This window comes from Formica exsecta, unplaced genomic scaffold (assembly GCF_003651465.1).
Source record: "Formica exsecta isolate Colony F162 unplaced genomic scaffold, ASM365146v1 scaffold283, whole genome shotgun sequence".
Classification (NCBI taxonomy): domain Eukaryota; kingdom Metazoa; phylum Arthropoda; class Insecta; order Hymenoptera; family Formicidae; genus Formica; species Formica exsecta.
Genome location: NW_021850093.1, coordinates 343,484 through 353,509, shown reverse-complemented (window position 1 = coordinate 353,509; position 10,026 = coordinate 343,484). Strand labels below are relative to the sequence as shown.

Below are 10,026 nucleotides of genomic sequence, written 5' to 3'. Positions count from 1 at the left end.
CCGTTTCAAAGTTTTCAAAAAACAAGCTACATTTCAGAATTATAAAAGACCGCCGAAAAATCAATGCTAACAATTTTGTCCCAAAATATGTGCAAAATTGCGGCATCTGAGCTTTAATTTGAAGAATAAAGTGGATGGGAGGAAGAGATATGTCATATCATGTCATGTCACTTCATTCACACTAAAATTGAATTACTTTAATAACGAGAAATTCTCAGATAATTTTAGATGAGTGATATTGGTATCCCGAAGGAAACTGTAAAATTATCTGCTTCTTATAGAGAGAGAGAAAAATGTACTGTATGAATATATTAGTAAAATATTAATTAGAGAATAAGATTTTTACAGCGATTTTTATGTATAGTTGGTGGACATGAGACTGTTTATTACTGTCTTTATTTTTCTCTTTTTCTCTTCTTTTATAGGGCACTGTAAAAATATTATAAATTAATTACAACAAAATATATTAGATTGGATATTAGATTAGTTGGACACTAAGCACAAATTCTCCTTTTGTTTTGTATTCCGTTCAAACCATTCAGATGGAATAACTGTCGTCTAACGCGCAAATACGATTTGTATTTATTCAGGTCTCTGTCTGTAAAAGAATAACCGACACTCAATAGGATTAAATGTTGTAAAAGGCAGTTTTTTCGAATGGGTCGATGCACGATACTCCCATATAATGGGTGTAATAGCAAAACGTGTTTTCTTGTCGTTCGATCTCGTAAAAGGCTACGGGTTTCGAATGATGCGGATTGAGCCAGGGGCGAGAAGAACATTACGGAAACGCCATATCTGCCATTTCTTTTTATTTAAAATTCTCTGTATATCGAAGAGAGAGAGAGAGAGAGGGAAAAAATTAAAAAAAAAAACAAAAATCGTGAAACAATCGTGTTCGCGAAAGCCGTGCCGTTAAGATCATTTTGTTTTATCGCATGCATGGGATTTTCGCGCATCGCTGCATGACAGGGGTAAAGACAAAAGGGGGTTGGAGGGAGGAGGGAGGAGAAGAGAATCGCTCGTTCGCTTCTATTTATTTCCCACCTTCGTCCACCACCCTTCGCGCGCGGCGGCTCCACCGCTTCACCCCCCTCCCTTCCGCCATCTTTTATCCCATCTCTTTCGCGTCGTAATCTCCGGAATATTCCGAGATAAAGCTCGTCGTCGATGCGCGAGTCGCGTTCGTTCTCTACTAGCAACGGGAGAATTGCGGAAATTACCGCTATCGTTCGCTTCTAATCGGTCGCCATTATCACGTTGCAAAGTTATATTTTAGAGGGTTGAATAAATATTGATATCATGTAAAAGTGGAATATGTGAAGGTACTTTGTAGAATGAAGAAAGAGCGATGGGATCCCATTAAATAAAAGGAGAATTTATATGAGAAACTTATTTGATTTGCGTCAAGTTCTTGATCTCTCTCGCAGCAGTTATTATTGCAATAATGTGGAAGGATAATGAAACGAAATTTTTTAATATTTTATAAGGTTTTAAAGGCTATTTCTTCAGTCTTAAGTAAGTAACATAGCGAGATGTGTGTTTTTATAATAAAAGGATATTATTAAATCTCATTTAGAAATACGAATTACCTTTTAATAAAGAGATAAATTTCTTTATCCTTCTATTTATTCCGTCAACAAAAGGACAAATTCACTGCTGGAGTATTTTCGCCGGGGGAAAAATTAATATAGCGCGACAAGAAGAAGAAAGAGAAGAAGAGAGAGAAATTTCATGAAACAAAGAAGCGGTCATAAAGGAATGGAAGGTATTAACAGTGCGAGAGATAGAACGCGAGCAGTCAGATGGAAGGATTTCAGGGTGGTTTCCTTGGAGAAGCAAAGGGCTGTAGGTGGTCTAAATCCGGCAAACCGCCTCCATTAGAATTTCAGAGAGAGAAAGAGAGAGAGAGATTAACAACCCTTTGCCTGCCCTTCTCACCGCGCGATATCCTAATGTACACCGGGTACTTGAAACCCCTTTCCACGAGACGTTCGTGGCTGTCGCTACGAGAGTGGGCAAATATTATCGCGCGATAAGAACTTGTTACTCGCGGGCGTTAAGTGTAAAATTACGTCGAGAGGCGCGCGTTATAGCTAACGATCCCGTGACAGCGATTTTCTCGAGAACGCAGTTGCGTTTTAAGTTGCGAGAGAGAACGGTTCGTTTACATCGAGATCTGAATTTCGAAGTTCCACTTTAAATATTCAGATACCTTGTGTTATATGTATATATATGCGACGGCCGGCCACGTTTGTAATACGGAAAACGGGAGGAAAGATCACCGCGACCATCACGGTGGTAGTGCTCGAAGAAAAGACCGGGCGGTAGCCCCGAGGAAGGAAGACCGGGAGATATATTAACTCTTACGGACTGCCGAGATATATGTAAGCTTTTATGGACCATTCTGCGGCGCGTGAGCCAGACATTAATGTTAATGGCACCCGATATTAATTAACGATGAACAAAAATGAGTGAAATAGTATTCGAAATAAAAAAATATAAATATCTACGTATGCTGATTTTTTTTTATTGTGTGTGTGGATTGTCTTAAATAATTAATTAATAATATATTATATAGAATTACATATATATAATTAAATAATGTATTTTTATATATTTTTAGAAAAGATATAAAACATGATTATTTTTGAAATCCATGCATAGAAAGTGTTATTTTTGTGTTACTTTCGTCATTATTTTTTCATTATTTTCTCATTATTTATTTTTTCATTGTAATATTGTGTTTGAAATTTTTGATATAAAACATTATTATTATACACAAATTTCTTTAATTTTTTAAATAAAATCTATTTGCATTAACTTTTAAAGAAAATTACTATCTCTTTCCTAATTTTTGTAATCGATCTTTAGGTAGTATCTTTGCATTAAATGGAATACATTCTCAATCTCATAATATGAAATATACATCAAAAGATTAAAAAATAGATAACATATCCAAACAACAAGTTATTTTCTTAATTAATACAAATAAAAAAAATAAAAAAGTTTTAATCAAAAAAACTTGGCACTGCTAACTTTCAAATTAAAAGTCAAAGTATATATTAAAATCAACAAATAATAAATTTAACGTAGATCTAAATTTAATTTAGAATTATATTTAATTTAATTATATCAATAACCGCAATGCAAATGTATTAAAGAAGACATTAATTTTAGCATATTGTTTAATTTAGCAGCGCCAAGTTTTTTTAATTAAAATTTTTTAATTTTTTTTTATTTGTATTAATTTTTAACTTCTTATATTAATTTCTAAGAGAACTTTAATTTTTTTATTAATTTTTAATTTTATGTTTTTTGTGTTTTGTATTATCTTTTTTTTATTAAACGTTCAGGACATATATGTAGTTATTGGATATGTGGTTATAGAAATATACAGGGTGAGGAAAAAATATGGAAACCATAAAAAATTTCGGAAAATATAAGTTTTACAGAAAATTGTTTCCAATAAAAGTTGTGGGGTTTAAAAAGATCTATTTACTGATCTTATCAGTTTGTATTTCGATGGCGTCGCCAAGGTCAGGACGAAATCACCTTGAATTTTTTTAAATGGAAATCCATATTTTTTATTACATATTTTTGTAGCTCTTGTCGAGACCTTTTCAAACCACTATAATAAAGTATTTTTTCATTAAGTATTTTTCGAGTTATTTTATATCTTAATCTGACATATTTTGATATAAAAAATGAAATATCTTGTAAAATATTAGTTATCGATAATCTTACCGTATAATACTTTTGTGTACAGAATATTTGATTAAATATATATAAATTTAGCAAAATACGCTGTTTGAAGTTTATTGTCGCGATATAATTACATATTATTTGTGAAAGTTAATTACTTATTAAAAATATTAATGATATAAAATTAAATAAATTTAGAAAGTGTAGCTCTTTTTATAGTAGTGACGAGTATCTTCACAGAAGAAAATAAATCACAAGTGCAGTGCAGTAGATGAAGAATAATGGTTCGGCAAAAGTGGGTAATTTAAATTATTTGCGTTGATGATATTTATGATCAGGTCACCAATCACAAATACGCAAGCGCGTTATGTATCGCTCGATTCGAACTGCATGATACAAACGTTTCAGTCCGTCAAGAACGCCGTGCACGAATAGTTGGCCCGAGAGCACGCGTAGTATATATATAATATATAAGAAATAATTGTCACAGTTGCAATTTTTAATCAAACAAAAGATATAGAAAATATATATAGTCTGGTAAAACTTGACGCACATGAATAACAAAACCACAGATTTATAATTCAGTAATTTCCTGGTTGTTTATAATTTTCTCGAACAATAATTATACATTGCACGTTTCTTTTCATTTAATTGCTTTTTTACTAAAATTAAGAGGAATTACAGAAGGAGAGATTGATAACATTTATTTTATTGTTCGATATAACCGAATGCATATTTGTCAGTTCAAGTCGTTCGGCTTTCATGGGAAAAAGTGAATATTTATTAACCAAAAGTTTTATAATTTGGTGATAGGTAAGATACATCGTGATTGGTTACAAAAGAAATTTTGAAAAGTAGTGTTAGATGAGATCTCATGATTGATATACTAAACAAATTTCAAAAAATAATATACGTAAGAAAACAGATTCGATTATCATTATCCAGAATATCGATAAAATCACTATTCATAGCTGAACCGGTAAAGATTGCGCGGAAATTGATTGAGTGCAAGTATTTACAGAAAAAAAATTATTATGTCGAAACGGTATTATATGTTTTACTAAAAGTGTTAATATTATCGAGAGCGAGTATGATCAGACTCATTGGACCCAGACTCCGTAACGGTAAGAAATTGCTTTGTTGAATAAAATTAAATGATATTATAGCTAATAGTCCATTTGGGTAACTAAAACTATATATGAGAGATAATAAAATATATGTATTGTATAATAACATAAAACTATATAACATAAAACACTAGAAAAGTATGTTATAAAAAATAATGTTATAAAAAAAGTATAAATCTTGAAAATTTTATTTATATATGGATGTTATATAATACAAAATTAAGCTTAATTAAGATGGTGTATTAATACTTAATTATATTATCTGTTTAAAAATAAATATTTTTCGCGTCAATAAGATTTTCTGTTTATTCTTCGTTAAATTAATACATATGATTAGGTACACTTGAATTGATTTTCATGTGATTTTTTTTTAAATTACTAAGACCTCTTTATTTTTTTAAATGTGTATAACCATTTATTAATATAATATTAAGTAGTAGAATAAGATTTGTGCTAAATTAGTTTTTATTTAACAAATTTAATTTAGAAAATCAGTATCACTTTTCTTAATGTTAAAGATAATTATATATGTATATACATATATAATAGAATAGAGCTACTAAATATTGAAACAAAGTCAAGTATCGGTATAATGGAATTTCCAATTGGTTGTACCAATTAACCCTAACAATAAAGCCAATGGTCATAGAAATCAACAATATACATAACCAACCAATTTTTTGCTACGCCTTTGACTTTATATATAATTTTAATTATACATATATCTTTTATATAGCTATATATATGCATACGATCATACTTAAGTAATGTAGGTTAATTATAACATCATGTTTTTCAGAATTCGTTTGTTTATTAAAAAATGTAACGATAACCAAAAAAAAATTCGACAAAAGTTTAAGTACAAAAATTTATATTTGACCTCTTAATAAAAAGACAATATTTATAATATTTATATTCTTAAAGAACAAACATTATTGAAACTTCAATGATAACAAATAAATTTTTGAAAAGCAACCATGTTAAGGTAAAGTCATTCATTTAGAGAAGTTAACTAACCCACCGTAAAAAAACCAAGTCATTAAACAAAATTGTTTCAACAATTGAAAAGAATTACACTTTCATGTATTATTTGCTAAGAGAAGCGGTTATGAATTCTTAGTAACCCCTATTAACTTATTCTGCGTGACTTTAAGCTATCACACGCAAATTGACATCATAACAGTCTGAATCAACGAGCATCGAGCATTGAATCACCACATATTGATTTATATAACATGCTCATTGATCCAAACGATCTTATTGACGCCTATTTGGTGCAGCATAGCTCTTTCTCGTTGATATAAGAATCATGTTTGATATGCAAGAAGATGTCTTGAAAAACAATAAAAGCAGATTTGAAAAGAAACTACACTATAACTACATTGTATTTAACACATTATCAATTAGGAGAGATATAAAGAAAATTATTAAACCGATATGATTAAACAAACAAGAAATTTCATGGCAATTTTACTTATTTGTACATATATTATTTATCATTAAAAGAACCAGAAGTAGCCGCGTTTCAGGCCCAGCAGTGCTTACTTAATTCTTTTTGTATGTTAAATTTTATCAAGGATATTCCAGTATCCGATAACAACGATTCATCATTCACAACGAGTCATCTTGATAGTGTGAGTGCAAAAAACAAAATTTATGAAATTCCATTTGCAAATATGTCTGTAATCTCAGAATCTATTGGTAAGTTGCAAAGAAATGCATAAATCGTTAAAAAGAAAAGTCTACGACAAAAAGATTGTAAATATACTTAATTTACATTTAAGAGAAAGTAAAAACAAACTCTAAGAAAAAATATCTTTCAACAGCGAGAAGAATTATGTAAATATCATTTTACCGCAGAAGAGAAAAAAAAATCCACATATTGTATGTAAAGTTATTCAAGATTTAATATAAAGTATAATTATATTATTTAATTTTGCTATTTTTTTTAGAACAATTGCAAATATTATACTTCTGATTTTTTAATCAATAAGATAATTCCGAAAAACGTTTAATGCTTTATTAAAAACTGTATTTGTTTCTGTTCTGGATTAACAATTATTTTTTTGAGTCTTATAAAATACGCAAACTTTTTTGTATTATTATATTATTTTAAAAGTTAACACTTGTGCTAATTTCTATATTTTATAATTTACCTCTATTTTTTTTCTTGCTTTTATTTTTATTTTAAATTGTTTTTTTCCAAATTACTGAAATAATCGATTAATGTTCTTGTATATAATTATGCCAATATGTATAATTTAAAAATTTCTAGAAAGCATTTTGAGCAAACCAACATCTCCCAGAGCAGTTGTAGAGTTCCATAATGGATTTCTAATGAAGAAAATGACATTTCTGTGATTGACATTCAGGTAAAAAATTTAAGTTTTCAGTCTGTATTTTCTTTTTAATTTAACGATACATACATATAAAAACGTTGATTCAGTTAATTTTACTAAATATAAAAAGGCCAAAATATTATTTTTTTTACAGATGGGACCAACCTATATTTACAAGGAAAGTAATACAAGGATATACAGTGCAGTGTTGGTTCATCGAGAACCAAAAAAAGATTCAAATTTGCAATGACAAAAATATCTCAGCTACAATATTGGAGTGCACGGTGCATAATCTAAAACCTAACATGGCGTACTTCTTTCAAGTACAAGCGCATACTAAAGTTGGTGATGGCCTTTACACAGATTTGATTGATGTATCGACTACGCACGAAAATCCAATGCCGCAATTATTGATAGTATCGGAAAATGATATCCATATATGGGATGTGGATCAAATACCAACGTTAAGCTCGTGAAGGAAAATAACGTAGTAGATGTCACTTATTCGATAGCGGAACATAAAATTTATTGGAGCAACGTTATGAGAGAACTAAAAATATTGGATATAAATGAAAACAAAATTACAAAAATAGCTAAGCTTCAAAGTATTGCGTACCATCTCTGCATTGACTGGGTAGCAAGAAATCTGTACTGGATAGAATTAGACAATTTAAATTTTGGTAACATCATAAAGTTCGACTTAACAATGTGGGAAAATGGCATAATCAAATATAATAAAATTTCAGAAATAAAATCCTACAAAGTTTTAATATATAAAATGGAATAATGTCACATGACATTAAACTATATTTTTTAATGAAGTATATATTTAAATTAATTTTAAATATTTCGCAGGTATATCAAGGAAATGTAAAGAATTTAGAAAGAACGGGCATAGAGACACCTGCTGCCATAAAAATGCTTCGAGAAAATGCTTCTTCGCAAGAAAAAAAAATGTTTTTAGAAGAGGCCAGACTTATGAAGTACTTCCAACATAAACATGTGCTAAAATTGTTCGTCATCTGCTTAGACCCGGAACCTCCATCAATTGTGTTGAAATTAATGGAAACTGGTGATCTATTACAGTATTTAAGAGGTAGTCGAAAACTGCAACCGTCAGATTCACACGCTCTGCGTCTGCAAGATTTGTTCGCCATATGCGAAGATGTTGCACGAGGTTGTCGCTAGATTGTCTTGAAGATCTACGTTTCGTTCATAGAGATCTCGCATGTCGAAATTGCTTAGTATCCGCGAGAGATCGCGAAAACCGTGTCGTCAAAATCAGTGATTTTGGATTAACTAGAGATATTTACAAGAGTGACTATTACCGCAAGGTAAATACAATTATTTAAAAAAAATAGAATTTTTAAAAAATATTTGTGTGTTCCTTTTTTTGTCGTAATAATATAGTACATTTTTACTTTAAATAGAAAATTTAAGTAAAATAAATAATTTCTATTTATACATATAAAGCAAAAGATAAGTAAACGTTTTTCATTTTAGTATGAATACTCTAAAAACGGATAACTTGAACCAGAAGATTAACTTCGCTGAAATCATATGTTTTAGAAAGGACAAGGTTTGCTTCCTATTCGCTGGATGGCACCAGAATCTTTGGTGATCGGAATATTTACTTCCCAGAGCGACGTTTGGTCATTCGGGGTTATAATGTGGGAAATTACATCGATGGGTGAGCATCCCTACACTGGCAGAGATAATTTGGATGTGATAGATTATGTACGCGCTGGAGGCAGGTTGCCGATGTTTCTAAATTGTCCACCGACTTTGTACGAGTTGATGCTGAATTGCTGGAGTTCAGCGAATGATAGACCAAACTTCAAACTTTGTCTCAAAAATATTATAGCTCTAAGAAATAACATAGAAGATACATTACTGAGTTCAATGGATATTATCTAACCGATAAAATTAAATTAATTAATGATGTTATTTTCCAAATAATCCAATGAGAATCTCAACGTAAGAAAAATAATTGTAAATAAATAATATTCTGCCGTTTTCAAGTTTAATCTCAATATGTTAGATTTATCAATAAAAATATAGACATTTTTCAATCATACTATACGAAAAATTTTGATGATTAGAAAGCACAACACTTGTTCTTGCAACAGTAAACAACGTAATGCTGATGCTAGTACTTTCAAATAATTGAAACGAAACCTCTTTCTCTAATGGTTCTGATTACTACAATTATCGGTAGATTGCTACAGTAGTTTTAGAAATAATGTCTATTTTATATTATATTAGTACTCTTTTTTATATTATATTATTTCTTACTTAAATGTTTAAATAAAATATACAATCATATTACAAAAATATATATAACATTTTTTAATATTAATACATAATATAGAAGAATTATATTTTATAATGTGTACATTTTTTAATTCCCTCTTTTTTGTTTACTCAAAATCTGGATTGGGTTACGACGGAATTGATTTTAAGCGCAGAAATATTTTTAAAAATGCAGATAAAACAGAGAATCACTCTAATTTATTATGAAGGAAAGATCACTTTCTTAAACACGATCAAATTCCGATTAAGCCCGATCAGCGATAAATTCAACTGATTGTGAGATAGCAATTTTAAATTCGTATCGTTCCTAATCTCTTCTCTCCCATATATCAAACAACAAAGAAATTAATAATTACATAATTTTACAAATAAATATCACTGGAAACATTAATGTTTTTACCGTAGTACTTTATTATAACTTGCAAATATCAATTTCCAAATTAAGGCATAAATTTCCACGATAAATGATATTTATAGTAAAATTGTGAAGTGAGTCTCGTAACGCGTCCGTGTAAGTAACTAACTATTTCCAATTATAACTC

General features: G+C 29.7%; 1 pseudogene; it reads left to right on the top strand.

Moving 5' to 3' along the window:
* The first annotated feature begins 3,716 nt into the window (after positions 1-3,716).
* Positions 3,717-9,814, top strand: LOC115237279 (annotated as a pseudogene).
* Positions 9,815-10,026: the final 212 nt, after the last annotated feature.